The 22,110-nt window shown below is 35.1% G+C and overlaps 1 protein-coding gene across 3 annotated transcripts in view; it reads right to left on the reverse strand.

Annotated features, from left to right (window-relative positions):
- Positions 1-22,110, reverse strand: part of IL20RA (interleukin 20 receptor subunit alpha) — a 72,240-nt gene that overhangs the window by 34,324 nt on the left and 15,806 nt on the right. Inside the window, exon 2 of one of the 3 annotated variants that reach the window (XM_074187676.1) lies at positions 256-360. The exons of the other annotated variants lie outside the window; for them this stretch is intronic. The gene's annotated coding sequence lies outside the window, so the exon portion shown is untranslated. The remainder of the gene's footprint in view (positions 1-255; positions 361-22,110) is intronic. 3 annotated transcript variants of the gene reach the window in all.

The following is a 22,110-nucleotide window of genomic DNA, read 5'->3' on the forward strand; positions in this document are numbered from 1 at the left end:
ACTGATAGGGCTGGATGTTAATTTAGAGATAATTTAGTCCAACTTCTTCATTTTATAGATGAAGAAATGAATGCCCAGAGGATCAGATCTTGTTGACCTTTTTATGATTTGCAAGATTATCAGTTGGGCTTGAGATAAGGTAATTTTTCTGCAAAGGACAGTTCTAGGCAAAAATTTCCTCACTTGATGTATCCTTTCCTTCAGAATACAAACTGATTTTAAATATAATTTTTATATTTAATTTTAAAATAAGACCTTAGAGTTCTAGTCCAGGAGTTCTTAATCTGTTAGGTCAGTGCCATCTTGACCCTCTGATAGACCCTCAAGAAGTCCATGGATAGATTTCAGGAAAGCCATAACCTTGAAAGAAAAAAAAATTACATTTTAAATTCGACATAAATAGTTTCTGTTTCTTTAGATGAAACTGGGCCTGGAGGAGGGAAGACCTGAGGATAAATCTAGCCTCAGATGCTTACTAACAATTGTGTGACCCTAGACAAGTGACCACTATCTGTTTCATTTTCCTTAGCTGTAAAATGGGAGTTAGATTCTACCTACTACCCAGGGTCATTGTCAAGATGAGATAACATTTGTAAGATACTTTGCAAACCTTAAAGCATTATACAAATGTTAGCTTCTGCTGCTACTATTATTAATTACACTTATTTTAGTTTATATATTTGAAAACACTGTTCTAAGAAGTGGCTTCACCAAACTGCCAAAGGGGGTCTATGTCACAAAAGATGGCTAAGAAAGAATCTTTGAAAGTTCAACCTCCCACTTGCACAAAGTATCTAGCTTTAAGATTTTACTCTATTTTAATATTTTCAGTGATGGAAAAATCACTACTTCATATCATCCTACTCAGTTTTTGAATGGTTTGAATGGTTGAGAATTGCCTTTATTGAGCCAAAAAACTTTTATTCAGTTTTGTCCTTTGAAGCTAGATAGGTAAAATCTAATCTCATTTTCAGATGGTAGTCCTTCAAATATTTGAAATCAATGATCAAGTCCCTTCATGTGAACTTATCTCCATATTAAAAAAAATCCCAATTCATTTATTCTGTTCATCATATGGCATGATTTCAAATCCCTTCATTCTCCTGATCACTCTCTTCTGGATGGGTGGTAATGTGCTGAAGATGACTCCCAGTATGGACTTCCAAACTAACATATTGCTTCAGGTGAAGTCTAAGTACAATAGAACTATTGCCTCCCTTGTTAAGAGTGCTCAGGTCTAAAATAACATGATGTTTTTGGTCAGTCATATTATCCTATTGACTTCTACTGAGCTAGCATTCAATTAAAATGCTGAAATCTTTTTCAAATGAAAGTGATGGACATCATTCCAGTATGTCTAGATTTTTTGGATGAAAACTGTCCTTTGAGAATTTGCTTCATCTACCCCAAATTAATATGATCTTCAAATGTGATAGTATATCAACTGTATCTTCATCTAAGTAAAATTGTATGTTGAAAAGAACAGGACTAATGGTAGAATCCTGGAGTATGCCATTAGTCAATTACTTTCATGATGATATCATTAATTTTACAAACAATTTACATAGAACACCTATTAGTATGATGGGGATACAAATTAAAATTAGAAACAGTCCTTATTGATATGCTAGTAAAAATTCTTTGGTTTTTCAAATCTACCGCAATTTAGCTCACATTTTTGGGTTTTTCACTTGAGGAAAATATGAAGTCTTTATCAAATGCCTGGTGAAAATCTGAGAAATACTTAGATATAGTATGTCTAGACCTTCACTTGCAGATAGTGCTAATGTGCATATTCTCTGACCCAATTTTATTACTCCTTGAATTTTATTACTCCTAGAACTCAAGGTGTCCAAAACAGAGGAAAAGGTTTTATATACAAGGAACTAGAGACAAAGGGGGCAATCATCAGTGGGAGAAAGACTGAATAAATTAAAATATCTGAATATGATAAAATATTATTATGTCTTAAGAAATTACAAATAAGAAGAATTTAAAGTTAAATTGGGAAGACTTATATGAGCTGATACAGAGCAAAATAAGAATAAAGAATTTACACAATGACTATGGCAACACAAAGGAAAATAGCAAATAATGACATAAAGAGGTTTTGGCCAACATGGCTACCCTACTGGAAAGAGTCATTTCTTTCCACACCTCTTCCAACCAAAAAACCTAAAATTTTCACCAGGTCAAATAATGATAAGAAATTTTACTTTCTTATTTTTTTAATTTTTAAAAATAATATTTTCTAGTCATGTGTAAAAATAATCTTTAGCATTCATTTTTTTATAATTTGGACTTCCAAATTTCTTCCCTTCATCTATCCCCCCCTCCCACCAAGAAGGCAAGCAGCTTGATAGAGTTTATATATGTTGCAGTCATACAAAACACATTTTCTTATTAGATATGTTGTAAAGAAAACACAGGTACCCAGCATCCAATCAAGAAAAATAAAGTTACAAAAAGTATGTTTCAATCTGCGTTCAGACTCTATCAGCTCTTTCCTCTGGAGTTGGATAGCGTTTTTCATCAAAATCCTTTGGAATTGTGTCAGATTAATGTATTTCTGAGAACAGATAAGTCATTCACAATTGATCATGCAATTTTGATGCTTCTGTACATAATGGTTCTGGCATCAGTTCACGTAAATAACTTCAGGACTTTTTGAAAGCATCCTGCTTGTCATTTCTTGTAGCACAATATTATTCCATCACAATCATATTTCACAACTTGTTGAGTCATTTCCCAAATAATGGGCTTACTCTCAATTTCCAATTATTTGCTATTATAAAAAGAGCTGCTATAAATGTTTTTGAATATATAGATCTTTCTCCTTTTTTTCTCAAATTTTTTGAAATACAGATCTAGCAGTGGTATTGCTGTTTCAAAGAGTATGTGTGCACACATACAATTTGGATACAAGTCTAAATTGCTTTCCAGAATGGTTGGGTAAGTTCACATCTCCGCCAATAGTTCCTTAGTGTTCCAAATTTCTTGCAACACCTCCAGCATTTGTTATTTTCATTTTCTGTCATATTAGCTAATCGGATATGTTTGAGATAGTATCTCAAGAGTTTAATTTTTATTTCTCTAATCAATGGACTATAGAACTATAGATAGCTTTGATTGTTTTGTCTGGAAACTTCCTGTTCATTTATCAATTGGAAATTGTTTTCTTATAAATTTGACTCAATTCTCTGTATATTTGAGAAATGAGGAATTTGTTTAAGAAATTTGCGGTAAAAATTTTTTTGCCAGTTTTCTTCTTTCCTTCTAATGTTGGTTGCATTGGTTTTATTGGTGCAAACCCTTTCTAATTTGTTCTTTAATTTAAAGCAATCAAAATTATCCATTTTATATACTGTAATGCCCTCTGTCTTGTATGATCATATTTTTTCCCTTCTCCATAGATTTGACTGGTAAATTATTACATGCTGTTTTAATTTGATTATGGATCATCAATTTGCTTATGGTATCACCTAATCAAAACTTTTAATGAGAAACTATGGTAAGTAATTTCTTCCACCCTGAAATAGTATAAAAAGTCAAATGGAAGTCTTCTGGAAATAGGAAAGGGGGCTATTAGAAAAAATACTATTTGCTTAGTCAAACAATAATGCAGCTTCCCAGTGTCACTAGACAGACCAGAAACTCTTATAATATGTAAGGTCATGTAACCAGACTCAGAAAGAGAAGAGTCTTTCTTTACATTTCTTTCCTTAACTTTTCCTTTTTTCAACTTCTGTCATTGGTCTAATATCTACCCTTGGGATCTAAGCAAGTAAATCCTAATCCCTTTTCCCTCTGAAATCTTTCAAATATTTAGAGGCAGCTATAGTATTCCCCCTAAGTTTTCTCCTGACTAAACAGCTCCAGGTCCTTCAATTATATCTTCATTTGATATGAACTTGAGGACCTTTACTATCCTGCTCACTCTCTTCTGACTCTCCACTTCCAATTAGATAATTCAATCCAACTTATATATAAGTACCTATGTATGATAGGCCTAGAACCATGTTAGTCTTTGGGATACAACAACTAAAAATGAAAACAGATACTACCCTAAAGGAACTTACATTCCAGAGAGGCTAAGCTTAATCAATGTCTCTTCTAAAATGTGGCACAAAGTGCTTTGTGAAATTTTGGCTTTAATACCCTGTCAGTCACAATCATCCTAGGAAAGACCTGAGACATAACCAATATTGAATTATCTTTATTTCACAATAACAAGAAAGACCAGGAGAGGGATACGGCTAATACAAGAAAGAGAAAGAGTTTTGAACTTAAATATAAATATAATGTCAATTTAAAGAAGTTTTCCTATCCTTAATCACAGCACACTTGAGAAACAAATTACCCTGTTAGCTAACAAAATCATGATAAGATACTTGACCTATCTATTGGAAGAAAAATGCTTTTTAAATTGCAACATATAAAGCTTTAAATATATAAGCTATTAATTATGTAATATAAGCTATTATTATTTTGTATAAATGTAAGCTATTATTAACAATGAAAACCTATGAGAACTTAATAATTATATTTTTATACCTGAATTATATAAAAATACAGGTTATTTCTAACTAACAGAACACTGGATATACATAAGGAATGATTGTTTCATAGCTTGCATGGGATATTCCTCTTCATACTCCCACCTTTAACTGTCTATCAAGCAGAAAAATACTTTCACTTACCTGTAATAGAGAAAGACTATTCTAAATATGTTAGTCCCTAATTATTGTCAGTGAGGAGTAGTAAGTTGCTTATAAGAAAGTTAACTCAGACTTTCAAATTGCTATTACTCTCATACTCTCTTTTGACCACTGAACTCAGACTTTCCAATTCACAATGTCAGTGTCGATGTCATCATTTAACAGGGGAAAGAACCAGGCTGCACAAGACTTAACAGTCAAAAGTTGCCTGTTTTGGGGACTTCCCCATTAGGGACATTGAAGCTCTCATGGTTTTGACTAGCTAGGGAAGTCATGGGAAAGCTAATCAGAGATCTTCTAAGTCTACTTTTTAGTGTTCTAAAGTTGGATCTGCATGTAGAATCATGTGAATAACCAAAAATCACAGAGTGTTTCAAAGGGCAGGAAAGCAGAACCTATTTAGAGGGAATTTTGTCATTTGAATTATCATGGGATCATGTTAACTTTCAAATATTCTGAGGTAAATATGTCAATCAACAAACATTTATTGAATATCTCCATGCAGGGAGGTATTCTCTCTGTCTCTGCTATATGCCGGGGTGGGGGTGGGGGACAAAAAAATAATGCCTTTTATCAAGCTGCTTGATGAATTCTGTTGGGGAAGATAACTTGTACACATATAAGAATTTACAGATAGACTCCTAAGAACACATAGATATATGAAGTTTACATTTTTGTGCATATATTCATGTGTGTATGCACACATGGCTATATGTATATAGTATATATGTGTTTGTATATATTTATGCATACACATGTGTGCATATGTATGTATATATAAAAGATCATTTTTTATATTCTTTTTTCAAATTTTAATTTATTTATACATTACTAAAATATTCTTGTTTAAGAATAAACATAATGCCTCCTCCCCCACAAAAATATAAAACTTTATGAGAAAAAAATGAAAGAAAGAGAAAAAATGTGTTTCAGTTTGTGTTCTGATACCATCAGCTCTGTCTCGAGCAGATCGCATTCTTTATGATAAATCTGTCATAAAAGTTACATCCATATTTTTCCATATTTTTGCTTTCACTGATTGTAATTCCCTCCATCCATTCCTCCCCACTACCATCTATTATATTTTCTCTCTCCTTTCACTCTGTCCCTCTTCAAAAATGTGCTGTGGGGCAGCTAAGTGGGGCAGTGGACAGAGCACCAGCCTTTGGGCCAAGAGGTCCCAAGCCCACATCCCACCCCAGAGACCCAGAAACCACCTAGCCTCTTGATCCTGGACAGACCACCCAATCCCAGCAACTTGCAAAAAGTAAAAAAAGAAAATGTGTTATATCTGAATACTGATATCTTAGCCTACTCTACCTCTCCTTTCTCTCACTCCCAGTACGTTTCCCTTTCAGCCAATGACTCCATTTTTACAATATATTATATCAAATATAGGACTAAGGTGAAGCATGGAGAGGTGGACGAGAAGGGCAAATTAAGAGGGACTTAAAGATGATAAACTGTATGTATTCCTGCATGGAAAGATGATACTGATAATTTTCATATGTACCTTCTCATTTAATAGAGCAGGTAGAAGGAGCCTTTATAGATGAGGCACAGGAGAGAGCTGAATTTGAAGATATCATATATTGTAAAAATGTGGTCAGTGGGTGAAAGGGAAATGTACTGGGAGAAAGAGAAAGGAGAGATATTTCATGTAAGATATTTCATGTAAGAGATATTTCATGTATCTTTTGCAATGTTATGGAACGAGGGAAGGTGAGGGGAAATGAGGGAGCCTTCATTCTCATCGGAAACAGCTCAGAGAGGAAACAGCATATACACTCAATAGGGTACAGACATCTAGAAGAAAAAGGAGAGAAAGGGGACAGGGGGAGGGGAGGGGGGTGTGGGTAATAGAGGAGAGGGTAGATCATAGGAGAGGAGTCATTGGCTTGGGGGCCTCTTGGCCCCAGGGCTGGTGCTCTGTCCACTTCCCCACTTGGCTGCCCCACAGCACATTTTTGAAGAGGGACAGAGTGAAAGTAGAGAGAAAATATAATAGATGGTAGTGGGGAGGAATGGATGGAGGGAATTAAAATCAGCAACGGCAACTGTGGAAAAATATGGAAGTAAGTTCTATGATGGACTTATGATAAAGAATGTGATCCACACGAGACAGAACTGATGTTATCAGAAAACAGACTGAAACACATTTTTTCTCTTTCTTTAACTTTATTTCTCATGAGGTTTTATATTTTTGAGGGGAAGGGGGTATTATGTTTACTCTTAAACAAGAATATTTTAGTAATGTAAATAAATTAAAGAAAATAAAAAATATAAAAAACTCAATGACCATTTTATTAGTTATCTGCTAGTCATAATTAATAAAATCAGTTACTCAGAAATTTCTCTCTCAAACTTTTCATACATCATAGAATGAATGGAAATGGATAAAATAGTAGGCAATAAACATTTACTCTATGTCACCTACGTTTTTTGAAATAGGAAAGTACCCTAAAGTGTTTAAAAAAATACAACTTTCCACTCCCCCATTGTGGTTTCTTTTATGGTGAATGAGGTTATCATGAATTGAGATACAAGCACTTTTTGATGATAAATCTCTGCAAACAAATTCACAAACCTTCATTTTAAAAACTAACACAGGAAATATTTTGGAAAAAGAAAAGTGACAGAAAATGGTTAATTTAATATGTCTCATCTTTAAAATATTGTAAAACTTCTTGGCACTGAGAACATAACATGCACATATCACAGAATCTGAATCAAGTTTTGTCTTCAGCCCCCACAATCATCTGATAGGCATCTTTCAGCTTTGGAATCTTGGTCTTCTTAGCTGCAAGTAAGTTAAATTATGACAAGTCATGTCTGGATTTTTCTCTCATGTAAAAGATATACACGATCTTTTATTAACTAGGTTGTATGATTGAATATTGGTAAGAAAAATTTGCCTTTTGTTATTTTTTTTTTCATTTGTACATATCTCTTAATGGTAGCTCTCCAATCTCCTTCAGAAGCTCTATTTGGTTTTGACTACATGGAAACTCATGTCCTCCTCACTGACATTGTACTTTTTTATGCCAAATGTCTCCCTTCCCCATCCCCCCAACTCTGTACTTGTGGAAGAGTGTAACCCAACATTTTTTTAGAGAATGTTTTATACTAACTTCTTGCTGTACCATTTCAGGAAATGCTTTTGATGAGAGCTATTTGAGTCTACTGGCTGATTGTTAATGGAAAATGTAGTGATAGGGACTCATGAATGACTGTAATAGCACAAGATCACCCTTAGAACCAGAAGGAAGTTCCCACCCTGACGGGACCACAAATGTCTAATATGAGTAATTGGAAGAGTGAACCTACAGGGGATGTTACATTAAATACCTAAATGACATTCTAGATTCTAAGAAGAACCCTCAAGAAGATTACAATCTATTAAGAGTAACAAGATGTACATAGAGAAATGTAATGCAAATTAGAATTGATACATATTTAAGCAAATCATAAACTGCCATGAGACCAAATGGAAAAATAACATAGTTTTAGATTCCTTTCTTGTATTGCGTTCTCATAAAACAGTACAATGCATTAAAAAAACTTGCCAATTTGAACTGAGAGATGATATTCTTATTCCAATAATGCTGCCGTTATTCTAGGTATTTTTGAATTTTCTCTTTTGGGTGACATTCAAGATCAATTTAAGATGTCCACAGATCTAGAGTTGGAGGGGACTCAAATGATCATCTAGTCCAATTTTTTTAATCATTGCTGTCATTGTCATTGTCATTGACATTATCATCATCATCATCATCACTACCACTAACATATTTACATAGCATTTAATATATGCTAGGTACTATATTCAATTCTTAACAATTATACAAATGGGTAAGACACAAGTAGTGATTAAAACCTAGATTCTAACTAGATTCTAACTTAAGTCCTGAGAATCCAAGTCTTGTGCTAGGTTGCTTTTCTAAATAGGTCTCATTCTCTTTGTAGACTTTAAAAAACAACAATGAAAACTGTAAGTGGGACTGCCCTGTGTAATCACCTACACTGTTCACCAGGCTTGATTCTGAAATGATACTTGGTTATCTCTGAAATTCAAATCCACTTTAAAAGAATGCTGATTTGCAACATTTAAGATATTCATAAGGATAAACTATGTGTACTCTTTGATCTAGTAATACCACTACTAGGTCTATATCCCAAAGAGATCATAAAAAAGAGGAAAAGACTTGTATGTACAAAAATATTTATAGCAATTCTTTTTGTAGGGGCAAAGAATTAGAGATTGAGGAGGGTGCCCATTAATTGGGGAATTGTTGAATAAGCTATGGTGTATGAATGTTTGGTAGTACTACTGTTCATTTTCTAAAACTTTTATTTTGCTTTTGTTTTCTCATATTTTTCCTCATTTAATTCTAATTCTTCTTTAATAACATGACTAATATGGAAGTACATTAGACACAATTGAACATATACAACCTACATCAGATTGTTTGCTGCCATGGAAAGAGGGTAGGAAGGGAGAGAGGTAGAAAAATGTAGAACTCAGAAACTTGCAAAAGGATGAATGTTGGAAGTTTTCTTTTTATGGAATTGGGGAAAAAATGTTTCGTGTCATTAAAATATTCTTATAAAGAAAAAAAAAAGGAATGCATTGTAGGCTATAAGGACAAGTCCAAAAGAATATTCTAGAAATGCCTTGAAAAATAGTAGGATGGGGCGGAGCCAAGATGGTGACAAGAGAGGATCATCTCTTAGGCACTCTCTCATAAAACTCATAAGCTAAGGACTCTAACTAAATTTTCAAGAGACAGAACCCACAGAGGGACCCAGTGAGGCAGTTCTCCTAGTCAAGGTAACCTGGAAAAGAGCAGAAAGGCTTTGCTTCCCAGGGTTGGAGGGGCAGCTGGCCAGAGGGATGGCCCGCCAGAGTGAAAGAACTTCAGCCTCCCGGAGGCAGCCCCAGGGTGCTGGGAGCCACGGCTGACAGCAGCAGAGGAGTTTCCTGACTTATGCCCTGGGGAGCAGTGGGCACAACTTGGGGAAGAGCGGGGGACCTCTGCCACAGCAAGCATGTGAAGCCCAGCCCTCAGGGCACACAACCAGCATGGAAGGGACAGCCCAGATCCAGGAACAAGAAGCAGAAGCCCATAAGCAGGAGCCCCCCAGGGCATGAGTGCACTGAGCCTAGGGAGGGAGCAGAGAGAGACTGCCCAGCACTGTCCTCTGTCCCTGAAACAGGACGCTGGGGTTCTGACCACATTCAGATCCTGATTGCAGTCTAAACCCCACCATAGTACAGCAGCCCCCCCCCACCTCAGTTCTATGGCAGAGGGGTGTGCTTGTGGTCATTCACAGACCAGGAGGGAGGACAGAGCCTCACACACTGAGATCCTTGTGGGAGTGTCCCAAAAGCTCAGGAAGTACCCCAAAACCAGGCTCAGGCTGGGAAAATGAGTAAGCAGAGAAAAACGAGGAACACCATTGACAAATACTTTGCCTGTGAGCCCCAGAAAGGAAAAACACTCAGTCTGAAGATGAGAAAGCACAAGCTCCTGCATCTAAAGACTCCAAGAAAAACAGAAATTGGGCTCAGGCTATGACAGAGCTCAAAAAAGACGTTGAAAATCAAATGAGGGAGTTAGAAGAAAAACTGAGAAAAGAAATGAGAGAGATGCAGGAAAAAACATGAAAATGAAGTCAGCAGCTTAGTCAAGGTAATCAAAAAAAATGCTGAAGAAAATAGCATGCTAAAACCCAGCTTAGGTCAAATGGATAAAACAGTTCAAAAAGTTATTGAGGAGAAGAATGCTTTAAAAAGCAGAACTGGCAAGATGGAAAAGGAGATAAGAAAGCTCTCTGAGGAAAACAAATCCTTCAGACAAAGAATAGAACTCAGGGAGATTGATGAATTTATGAGAAATCAGGAATCAATACTTCAAAACCAAAAGAATGAAAAATTAGAAGAAAATGTGAAACATCTCATTGAAAAAACAACTGATATGGAAAACAGATTTAGGAAAGATAATTTGAAAATTATTGGGATACTTGAAAGTCATGATCAGGAAAAGAGCCTTGACATCATTTTCAAAGAATTACTACAGGAAAACTGCCCTGATATCCTAGAAGCAGAGGGCAAAATAGAAATGGAGAGAATCCACTGATCCCCCCGAGAAAGAGATGCCAAAAATCCAACCCCCAGGAATATTATAGCCAAGTTCCAGAACTCCCAAGTCAAAGAGAAAATATTACAAGCAGCCAGAAGGACACAATTCAAATACCATGGAGCTGCAATCAGGATCTCACAGGACTTAGCAGCAACTACATTAAAGGCTCATAGGCCTAAGAATATAATATACCAGAAGGCAAAACTTAGATTGCAACTGAGAATCAACTACCCAGCAAAACTGAATGTCCTCTTCCGGGGGGAAAAAGATGGACTTTCAATGAACCAGGGGAATTTCAAATGTTCCTGTTGGAATGGCCAGAGCTGAACAGAAGGTTTGATCTTCAAATACAGGATTCAGGTGAAGCACAGAGATTGGAGGAGAAGGGAAAAATATGAGGGACTTAATGATGATGAACTGCATGTATTCCAGTATAGAAAAATGACACTGATAATACTCCTATGAACCTTCTCAATTAACAGAGCAGGTAGAAGGAGCTTTTATAGATGAAGCACAGGAGAAAGCTGAATTTGAAGACAAAATATGGTGTAAAATGGAGTCAATAGAAAAAAAAGGGAAATGTAATGGGAGAAAGAAAAAGGAGAGGGGGAATAGGGCAAGAAATTTCATATAATAAGACTTTTCTTTATTACAATGAGCTATTGCAATGATATGGAAGGGGGGAAGGCAAGGGGGAATGAGGGAAACTTTGCTCTCATCAGAGGTGGCTAGGAGAGGAAACAGCATATATACTCAATGGGGCATAGACATATGGAGTAAGAAGGAGAGAAGGGGGACAGGGAGAAGGGGGACAGGGAGAAGGGGGTGATGCGAGTGATAGAGGAGAGGATGGACCATGGGGGGAGAGTGGTCAGATATAACACATTTTCTTTTTTACTTCTTGCAAAGGGCTGGTATTGGATGGCCTGTCCGGGTCCATAGGGCCAGGTGGATGCTGGGCCTAAGGGGTGGTAGGGGGGCTCAGGGCCTCTTGGCCCCAGGGCCAGGGATATGTCTGCTGCACCACTCAGCTACCCTATAGAAGAGACAGAGTGAAAGGAGAGAGAAAATATAGTACATGGTAGTGGAGAAATATGAAAGGAGGGAGTTGCGATCAGCAATGGCAAAGGTGGAAAAATATGGAAGTAACTTTTGTGATGGGCTTATCATAAAGAATGTGATCCACCCGCAACAAAGTTGGTGGTGTTAGAACACAGACTGAAGCACATTTTTTATTATTATTATTTTTTGGGGGGGTTGCAGCACAAGTGGGGCTGGGTGGCCTGCCTAGGGCCACATAGCAGGGTGATCCTTGGGTGTCTGAGGCCAGATTTGGACCAAGGTGCATCTGGCTCAAGGGTCAGTGCTCTGTCTGCCACCTGGTCACCCCTACTATTATTACTATTTTATTTTATTTTGGGTCTTTTTTTCTTTTTTTTTTTTTTTGGTTTTTGCAGGGCAGTGGGGTTGGGGTGGCTTGCATGTCACACAGCTGGGTGATTGTTGGGTGTATGGGTCCAGATTTGGGCTTGGGTGCTCCCAGCTCCAGGGCTGGTGCTCCATCTACTGTACCACCTGGCCATACCTACGATTATTACTATTATTTTTTTAATTTTAATTTTAATTTTTTTCTCTCTCCTTTACTTTATCGCTCAAGCAAGTCTATATTTTTTGGGGGGAGGGGTAATTTGTTTACTCTTAAACAGGAATATTTTATTAATGTATAAAAAATTATTTGTACAAAATGAGAATAAATAAATGTTAAATAAAAAAAGAAAAAGAAAAATAGTAGGATCACTTAAATAAGTATAGGAGCTCCTAAGAAGATTACTTTGCATTAGAAAATATTTGCATGGAGCAGGCATGTGTGCTGGCATATGTTTAACAAGTAACTCCAAAAAAAAGTTACCCATGACACCATGATTCAAGTTTAATCTGTCTTATTTACATTTTATTCAATCACATACATAATCATGTAAAACAATGAATCAAGCCCTGATTGTACAGTTTGTTGATTTCTGAGGTTTAAATACTCACATTAAAAATTTAACAATAAGAAGTTGGTTCAAATTGGTTCAAGCATACCCCTGCTGGAAAGTACAACTTCTATTATATGGTTTTCAATTTTAAAAAGTCTAGGATCTATTGGTCTTTTCAGGGACAATGTGATATAATAGACTAGACTTAAGACAGGAACAACTGAAATAAAATCCCTCCTCTTACACATTAATTATGTGACCATCAATTAGCCATTTAACTCCTCTGACCCTCAATTTTCTTATTGATACAATGAAATAATGATATCTTTAGTACCTACCACATAAGGTTGTTGTGGAAATTAAATGAAATAATGTGTGTAAATAAAATTTTGTAAATTTTATAGCATAAGATATTTGTAAATTCATAATATTTAAGTAGTGCTTTGAAGTTAGTAAAGTTTAAAATGTTCCCAGCATTATGCTAAAAACTTTACAAATATTATCTCATTTGGTTCTCATAACAACCCTGGGAGAAAGATGCTATTATTATCCATATTTTAGAGATGAAGAAACTGAAACAGACAGAGACTTGCTCAGGATGACAGAATTAGTAAGTGTCTGAAGCCAGATCTGTACTTTTGTCTTCTTGACTTCAGGTCCAGCACGCTATCCATACACCTCCTAATTGCCTCTAAAATCAGAACTTGAAAGCTATAAGTATGTAAAGGTCATGGAATCCAACTCTTTTTTTATATGAGGAAACTGAGACTCGGGGACATAAAAGGATTTGTCTAAAGTCATGCAGGTAGGAAATTATTTTCATGGGATATAAAGCATATTCTTTTTTTTTTTCACTGAAACACAGTTATTGGTGTATGCTGGTTAGGGAAAACGAATAAACAACTTCTCCACTTTGTTATTCTCCAACATTTTACAGTGTCATATATGCTGTGGGAAAACAGCAAATCAATTATCATGATGATGACTGAAGTATATTTGATTATCATCAATAATGGAATTACAAGAATGATGAGGTAACGTGGAATCATTGAGAGACAATGCTGTAAGAAGAGAAGAAGTGAGTTCTTTTCAAAGAGGTTGAGTTGTGCCCCTGGGAAAAATCCCTTGGTCCTTTTCTTCTGAATTTGTTCTTTTCCATTTTAGGTATGGGGATTAGAAACTATGATCCTATGAAACTAAAACGTGAGAAAATTGAGACTCCAAGAGTCCAGGAACCACATGAGATCTGATTTTTGTGGCTTCTGAGTGCTAAGTTTTGCAATCAGCCTAGTATTTATTATCCTTTTTTGTTTAGTCATTTTAGTCACGTCCAATTCTTTGTTTTCTTGGCAGAGACATTCTGGTGGTTTGCCATTTCCTTCTCCAACTCATTTTACAGGGGAGAAAATTGAGGCAAATGCAGTTAAGTGATTTGTCCAAGGCCATGCAGCTAGTCAGTGTCTGATATCAGATTTGAACTCATGAAAACGAGTCTTCTTGATTCCAGGTCTGGCACTCTATCCATTATACCATTCAATTGCCCAGCCTAGTATTGATGCCCTTAGAAATAAAGATTGACTTTTGGGATACAACCCTCTAGGACAAGAGACCAGAACTCTGACATCAGGGATGTATTTGGACATGTGCATTATCCAAAGGTATGTTATGTAAAAACTGCGCTGAATGAACTCATTCTCCTGGCAACCAAAGTGCAATAGGGAAGAGTGTGCCCTCAGTGTACTGGAGTATATGTTTGAACTTTTGTTATTGCTGTATCTTCAAAGTAAATACAATTTTAAAAGCTAACTGATGTTATGTGATAAAATAGAACTGGGGATCTAGTCCATCAACCTCATCTCTTAGTTGGAAGACCACCACTGTTGGGGGTGGGGCTTTAGTTTTTGGCATTAAAGAAGAAATACCCTCAGTCTCTCAGAGTAATTCAAAATCCTCCAGGTTGGGTAGGAATGATATACCAAGCTTCGGTCTAGGAGAGTGAGGCTACAATATATACATACAAATATATACACATACACACACACACACACATATGTGTGTATGTATATATATATATGTATATATATATATACATATACTCTTTATATAGTGATACATTTGATCATAGAATCTTTGTGAGGCTTTGAAAGGTAGAACAGACATGATACTGGGTTGATGTCCTCTTGGTCTAGAGCAGGGGTGGGGAACATTTTTCTTACCAAGGGCCATTTGGATATTTATAACATCATTTGAGGGCTATATTTGAGCAAACATTTTATTAATTCACCCTAAAAAGCATCTAGATTTATAGTCCTGATAGCAGTTATCTAGGCAGCACCAGACCAATGTGACCCTCAAGCTGGCGGTTTCCTACCCCTGGTTTAAGGAAATAATTAAAATAAATAAAATCAATAGAGATCATTGGAGATTACTCTGGTGATCTTTCTTTTAGATACATGAGATGTCAGAAAAAGAAAAGTAGCAATGAAGGTCATTAGTGACCCTCGGCCAATAGTTATTGTCATTGCTGAACTGGCAAAATTATAAGTTTCTCAAGTAACTACATAAAAAATGGTCTAAAGAAAATCTACATCACAGAGACTTTCCAATCTAACATATTTTTCAATACCTAGACATGTTCTCCTTCCAATGTAGTCACCAAATGTCAAAGTAGACACTTATTACAGAATGCTTTACTTCATGTATTCTAAGGTCCTTCCTCAAAGTCCTAGTAGTCATGGTCCCCTCACGATCCATCTTCCATCTTCTATTTCTATGCCTTTGCTGAAGCTTATGCCTGGAAAGAACTTCCTCCTTTCCTGCTTCTCTTAGAACCCAACTTCCTTCAAAATTTAGTTCAAATATCACCTTCTACAAAATGACTTTCCTGGCCCCATATTAGATACTGTCTTTATCCCACATAGAATAGAAGCTCCTTTGAGTGGGGAGTGTTTTTTGTCTTTGGTAAGCTCAGAGTTTGTACACAGTGAGTGTTTTTTTGATTAGTAGAACAAATAAGGTATTTATTAGACAATATGCAAAGCACTATGCTAATTATTAGAAATATAAATAGAAACATAAGCTCTGAAACAACTCATTTTTAATAAAAACATATATTAAAATTTTTATATCAAACTATGGTGGTTTTCTATTTTTTTATACTAGACAGTATAGTGTTTAAAACATTGGGCATGAAATCAGGAAAACTTGACTGAACTCAAATCTGGCCTCAGATACTTACCAACTGTGTGACCCTGGATAAATCACTTAAACCTCCTCCCCAAGTGTAAAATGGTAATAATAATAATAATAATAATAATAATAATAATAATAATAATAACTCCTACTTCCTGGGGTTGTTGTTAAGATCAAATGAGATAATAATTGTAAAGTGCTTAGCAGAGTGCCAAGCTGCTATTTTAGCTATTATTGTTATTATTAATCATTACTTCTTTTCCACTGAAGGAAAAAAATGTCCCTATGTCTTTATAGATGTAGTTCAATACAGAATGAAGAATTATAATCATGACAGTCTAGCTGAAAGGAATCCTTGAGATCATCTAGTTATCCATTTTATAGGTGAGGAAATAGATTAAATAATCTGTTCAATATTATTCAGCTAGTTAAGTTAGAGCTGAAACTAGAGTCCAGTTCTCTTTTTTTCCTAATCCAGGCATCTGTCCACTTTGCCTTGAACCTTTCCAAGTAGAATAAAATTATAAGGAGAACACAAGTTTTGGGTTTTTTTTTATTTCAGGTGACAAAATTAGAGAAATCTGACCTTGAAATTATCAAGACCTCAAATAAAAGTAAAATCTTAGAAAGTGAATATAAAAATATCTTTAGGGAAAAAAATTTTTCCCCATCTTTAATGCTTTTAATGCTAGACCTGGTTTGAAGTATTTTGTAAAGTATATGAAATCTAATAAAGCATTAAAAACTAATGTCTTCTTCAAAAAATGGAAAAATATCACTCAAGATAATAATTCAATAGAAGAAAGTAAAAATTTAAGATTCATGTTGATTTTATTAAAGAAGAATGAGAAAAGGCCAATTGGAAAGACAAGGAATAATTTTATCCGTCAGACTTTTGAAAAGGAGAACAGTTTATGACCAAAGAAGTGATAGAAAACAAAAACCAGTGCAACCAAGATTAAGAGAAAGGCAGTAAATTGGAAAACAATTTTTACAATTAGTGTTTCTGACAAAAGACTCATTTCTAAAATTATATATATATATATATATATATATAAAGAACTGAGTCAAATTTATAAGAATACAAGTTATTCCTCAATTTCATGTCAAATGACATGAAAGACAATTCTGAGAAGAAATTAAAGCTATCTATAGTTATATGGAAAAAATGTTCTAAATCATTATTGATTAGAAATGCAAATTAAAACAACTCATGCCTCTCAGATTGGCCAATATTACTAAAAGGGGAAATTATCAGCATTAGAGGGGATATGGGAAAACTGAGACACTAATGCATTATTGGTGGAGTTAAGAACTGATCCAACCTCTCTGAAGAACAATTTGGAATTATACCCAAAGGGCAATAAAACTATGCCTACCCTTTGAGCCAGCAATGCTACTACTAGGTCTGTATCCCAAAGAGATCACATAAAAGGATAAAAAATTCACTTGTACAAAAAATATTTACAGCAGCTCTTTTCATAGTGGAAAAGAATTGGAAATTGAGTGGATGTCCATCAATTAGAGAATGACTGAACAAATTGTGGTATGTAAATGTGATTTAACACTATTGTTCTATAAGAAATTATGAGTAATGGGACTTCAGAATAGCCTGGAAAGAATTGCTGCTGTTTATGAAGTGAGTAGAAGACCATTGTACACACCAAACAGCAACATTGGGTGATGATTAACTATGATGGACTTGTTCATTTCAGCAATACAATAATCAAAATCAATTCTAAAAGATTTGTGATGAAAAACACCATCCATAACCAGAAAAGGAAGTGTGAAGCTTAAAAGAAGACCAAAGCATGCTATCTTCAATTTTTAAAAATTGTCTTATATGTCTTTCTAATACTTTTTGCCCCATTTTGATTTCACAACATAATTAACATCAATTTATGTTTTATATGTTTTATTAGATTGCTTTCTATCTGGGAAGGAGAGGTAGGGGAGGGAGGGAAGAAGAAAAATGTAATACTCAAATCCTTATAAAATTTTTTTAAAAGTATCTTTGCATGTAGTTGGAAAAATAAACAAAATAATGAAATTTTTAAAGAAAGAATGGGAAAATAACTTTTTGGGTCTACCATCATCCATAGTGGTTGGTATTATCCATATCATGGTTCTCTTCTAGTAGTTTAAGTAAATAATTGGTTTGGTGAGAGCTGATTGAAAGGGTCAACATAGGGGCAGCTAGGTGGAATCAGGAGGACCTGAATTCAAATCCAGCCTCAGACACTTAATAATTACCTAGTTGTGTGGCCTTGGGCAAGTCACTTTAACTCCATTGCCTAGCAAAAAAAAAAAGGTCAACATAAAAGAACATATGAGCATTTGATCAAAATTATTAGAAATGATTGTATTGTCTTTGTTACTATTTGATTTTGTGGCCTACAGGATTGTGAAGTCACATAATTTCTTCAAAAACAAAAGAACTAGAATTCATGGATGGCATATGCTGACAACTCCTAAAAACCAGAACTGCAGGAAATTGTATGATTTGCATAAAACCACATGTCAAAAAAAAAACCACAACTAAGTTTTAGGAAAAGGATAATCATTCACATATTTATTCATAATTTTATGCAATACATGTGTAACAGAATAAAGCACAAAAAAGGCTAAAGATAATCAACAAGCCACAAGGAAATAGTCCCAATGGAAAACACAAAGGAAATTTGCAATTTCACTTGTCAAGTATTACACTGTTTTTTTCCGAACAACTGACATTCTGCCTAGGCAGAACTGCCATGCTTTAGCATTGATTATGTCTTCTATTCAATTCCTTTTGTTTGCATCAGCTTAATACTACAAAGTCTGTATATTGGATGCCAAAAAAAGTAATCAAACTTGAAAAACATTTAAACTAGTTGTTGCTCAGGTTATTTCACATTGATAACTATATGCTACCAAACATAACTTCAAGGAATATTTAAGTAGTAATGTAAAATTGTTAGTAATATCTGGAAAAAACATTGTCTCAAGAAAAAAATAGTCACGTGGAAATTAATTCTTTTTTTTTAAATTTAATTGTCTCATAGAGCTTAGACTTGTAATTTAGTTGTATTGGTAAGTAAACTCCCTCTTATAAATGGAGGTTGGCCTCTTCTCTGACACTTGAGTTGCCTAGGGCAGAGGTGTCAAAAAAGTAGCTTGTAGAATGCAAGACACTCCCTCTTGCAGATCAAATAAGATTAAAAGGTAATTGGAAGGGGCATCTAGGTGGCACAGTGGAAAGAGTCAGGATTACCTGAGTTCAAACCCAACCTTAGACACTTAATAATTACCTACCTACCTTGGACAAGTCACTTAACCCCATTGTCTTGAAAAAATAAAATGTTATAGGGAAATATATTTAACAAAATAAATAAAATACAATAAAACCTAGATAACATCATCAGGTACTTAGCTAGTTGTGTGACCCTGGTCAAGTCACTTAAATTGTGTTTGTCTCAGTTTCCTCATCTGTAAAATGAGCTGGAGAAGGAAATGGTAAACTCGAGAATCTTTGCCAAGAAAAACCCCAAATGGAGTCCCAAAGAATAAGATACAACTAATTAACTAAACAAGAAGAAGAAACAAGAATTCTTAAGTACAGATTGGTGACCCCCTTTCTATTTCCATTATATCTTCCTCCCTAAAATGGTTTTTATTCTTCCGTTGACCTTCAATCATGTTTAAATGCTTTTCCAAAATAATAAACATATCCATCTTACAACTTAATTTTTTTATAGGTTTTTTTGCAAGGCAAATGGGGTTAAATGGCTTGCCCAAGGCCACACAGCTAGGTAATTATTAAGTGTCTGAGACTGGATTTGAACCCAGGTACTCCTGACTCCAGGGTCTGTGCTCCATAAGAATTATGGGTTTAACATCACTGGTCTAGAAAACTGTGAGGTTCAGCGATTGTCCAGGGTCACACAGTTAGTACATGTTAAGTGTCAGAATTCGAACCCAGGTCTACCTGACTTCAAGCATAGTTCTATCCACCCATATACAAAAATTCAAAAGGTAAGTCTTTTTTCCATTTTTTTCCCTTAAAAAAGGAGAAGTGACTTATCACTTCAAAACCACACTCTAGACAACCAGTAGTAAGTAGAATTTTCCCCTTCAAATGCACGGTGGGTAGCCCTACAAACAGCCACCAGCATCAAGAGACACACCCTGGAGAGTAGTATATTTCTGATGATCTTCACTCTTATTTCCCTTAATCCCCTTTCAGGGTAAGAATAAAAGCTATTCACAAGACATTGCTGCTATTTTTTCCTCCCTAAAACTTAAACATTTGAACTAATTATACAAGTACACATTTAAATAAATTTACATCTAGTCTTGGAGAGAGAGACAGAGAGAGAAGCAGAGACAGAGAAAGGAAAAAAGAGACAGAGGCAGATACAAAGACAGAGACAAACAAGGCTCAATGAAAATAACACATTAGCACTCTGTAATAGCTGTTGTGTCTTTGAAAGTTTAGAACAAAGAGCTTTTTAGTGCTGTTTTGCTTAATAACTTGCTTTTTAAGTTACTAACTGCAATGTAGATTTTTTCACTTATTGAGAGACTATTGCTTTTGGGTACTTATTAGAATTTAACAAATAGATAAATTCTAAATAAGTTAATGAAGCATGATAGAAAAGCTTAGAATTTTGGACTTTAGTATTTGGAAGGAACTTTGGAGATCTACTAGTCCAAACTTCCTCATTTTGCGAATGAGGAAATTGAGGGCAAGAGAGGGGAAGTACATACTCAATTAGTGGGAAAGTTAGGATTAGAACCCAATTCTCATGACTCCTAGACCAGGGCTCTTTCCATTATAGCATTTTGTTAACAAGAAGTAGGGAAAAAAATGACACGACTTCCCATTGAAATCATATAGTTATTTTTATTAAATGTATTTTCTCTATTCAATTGCTATTGAATATTAATGTCAATTCAATGTTAAAGTGAAAACAAATACATTTCCTTCATGAATTACAAAAAGGTCTGATTGTAATATTTCTACCTCTCCTTCCTATCTCAAGCCTGACCATTGGCTTCTGGCTCTTTGTAATCACCCTCCATGTTAAAAGACATAACTGAACAGTATTCTTGTTGTTTCTGTATCTGTGATGTGTTATCCTTTTCTTTATGTAGCTATTTCATGTCAAAGAACCATTTTCATACTTAGAGTTGAATTACAAGAACAAAATGTTCATGTAATTTTTAATAACTAACAGTTTCTTAATTTGTTAATCATGTTGTCTACAACATCTATTAGACCAATATTCTTGAATTTTAATAAGAAATAGTTGGCAAGAATTTTAAGGATCATCTGGTCCAATCTCCTAATTTTATAGATTAGAAAATTGAAGTTCAGAGAGATAAAATGACAGGTTAGCTATGTGGGATAGTAGAGTGCTGGATCTGGGGTCAGGAAGATCTGAGTTCAAATTCTCTGCCTTAGGTACTTGCTGACTAAATGACCCTGGGCAAATCTTTTGAGTTCTGTTTGCTTGTTTCCTCAACTGTAAAATGGAAATAATAATAATAATAATAATTATGTCCACTCCCCAGAGTTGTGAGAATAAAATGAAGAAATCTTAAAGCCCTAAAATACATATTAAACTAGTTATCATCATTATTATTGCTTAAAGTTATACAATGAGTTAATGAGAGAGCTAGAATAAAAATCTAGGCCTCCAATTCTAGAACAGAGCAGTTTCCAATATATTTCCTCCCTAAAAAGATTTTTATTCTTCTTTTGACCTTCCATCATGTTTTAAATGCCTTTCCAAACTAATAAACATGTGCATCTTACAACTTGATTTTAACAGTTCTCAACAATATCTACCTTTTTTTTTTTTGGTTTTTACAAGGCAATGTGGTTAAGTGACTTGCTCAAAGTCACACAGCTAATAAGTATCAAGAGTCTGAGGTCACATTTGAACTCAGATCCTCCTGACTCTGGAGTCAGTGCTCTATCTACTGCGCCACCTAGTTGCCCCTAATTTCTAGCTTCTACTGTTTTATTCTGTGTATATTACATTTCTTCCACACTATTCTTATGTTAGTAGCCTGATATTACTTTCTATACAC

The sequence above is a fragment of the Macrotis lagotis genome, chromosome 5 (assembly GCF_037893015.1).
Source record: "Macrotis lagotis isolate mMagLag1 chromosome 5, bilby.v1.9.chrom.fasta, whole genome shotgun sequence".
In the NCBI taxonomy this organism is placed as follows: domain Eukaryota; kingdom Metazoa; phylum Chordata; class Mammalia; order Peramelemorphia; family Peramelidae; genus Macrotis; species Macrotis lagotis.